Genomic DNA, 1,569 nt, shown 5'->3' on the forward strand with positions numbered 1-1,569 from the left:
GCGACCATCGCCGCCCATGCCTCGCCTCCCACTCCGGCCGAGCTCCTCCGCCGCCGAGCGCGTCGCGCCTCCCACCGGCGACCCTCCGCCGCCCGTCCGCCGGCCGGCCAGGCCGTCCTCCACTGCCCGACCTTCCCTGCTTCGGCCGGCCCCCTCCTCGCCAGGGATGACGCGTCCTCCGCCACCGATCCTCCCCGTGGTGCCCGCCTCTTGCCGGTGTTCGCCAGAGCCCGCCGCCGGCCATCGCCGGAATCATCGCCCCTCACCGGAGTTTCTCCGGTCGGATCCGAGGAAGATGGATCAGATCCACCACTCCTTTCAACCAAACGGCCTCCGTCCAGATCCGGATCCCTCCATCCCGCACCGCTTCGTCCCGGGTTGACTTTTCCCGAGAGGTCCAAATTTCACTAAGTCCCCCAGATTCCAGTATTTTTGGGCATTTTCATCGCAGCATAACTTTGCACCCGTTGCTCCGATTCATGCGTGTAGCATATCAAAATGTTCATCTCGACGAGTACATCATTTCATCTCATTGCATCATGTTCATTTGAGCTCATCTTGGGGCCCGAAATATCATTGGAAAAGGGCTATGTGATGAATATGTCAGGTCTGTTTCAGCAAATGGCCTTTTGTCATTTTTGCCATGATTAATGCGTGCATGCTATGATCCCGAGCTCTACATGTGTTTTGTTAAATGACATGCCATCTTTACAGGGGTGTATGTCATGTATTTTTGTGATCTTTGTGGTGACTAGCACAAGCATGCAAAGTAGCTTACTCAATGATGCTGATTTCAGGGACTTAGAATTTCACTAAGTCCTTGCCCTGTCCTTTTTATGACATATGTTCATGTTGTTTCCTAGTGATCCGTGCCTCTTTTGAGGATGATCAGTAAGGATGTTTTGTTAATATTGTGGTGCTCTATCCATCCATGCCTTTGTTTGCATTTATGGAGCACCCTAGCTTGAGTCAATCAAGCTCTACTTTTGCTATAAAATGTTCCTTGCAGATTGTTAACATGTTTAGCAATTTTGCCGAGCTTATTGTTGTTGATCCATGCATGCTATGTTGTTGTTCTTGCCATGTCTAGCTTCTATGCCATGTCTTCTTGATGGGTGTATGCTTAGTTTGTCATGCCATGCTCTATAGTGAGTGCATCGAGCTTGTAAACATGCCTACTCGTTAACTGTTTTGCATGCTCCAGTTTTTCACAAAGTCTGAATCTGTTTATATTTTTGCTATGTTCACATGCTTGCAATTGTATTTTCTGATCCCCTTTTGGCTCATGGTCACTAAGGGACTTTTGTTATATGCTTAGAGTAGCTTCATGCCATGCCTTACTTTGCCATGATATGTTCCTATAGCATATAGTTTTCATGCTCTAAAGTTTGCTTCCTGATGATTAATTCCTGACATGCTGTTAATTTCACAAAGTCTGAAACCTGTTATCTTTAGCATTTTTGCAATGCCTGTTTGATCTTGCTATTGAGTGAATTAGCCGTAGCTCAGTGTTCATCTTTTGTCAAGCATCATGAGTGAATCCCTGCCGTGTATTTTGTTGCCATGTTT

Source organism: Triticum urartu, chromosome 7A (genome assembly GCF_056163025.1).
Source record: "Triticum urartu cultivar PI428250 chromosome 7A, HENAU_Tu73, whole genome shotgun sequence".
NCBI lineage: Eukaryota > Viridiplantae > Streptophyta > Magnoliopsida > Poales > Poaceae > Triticum > Triticum urartu.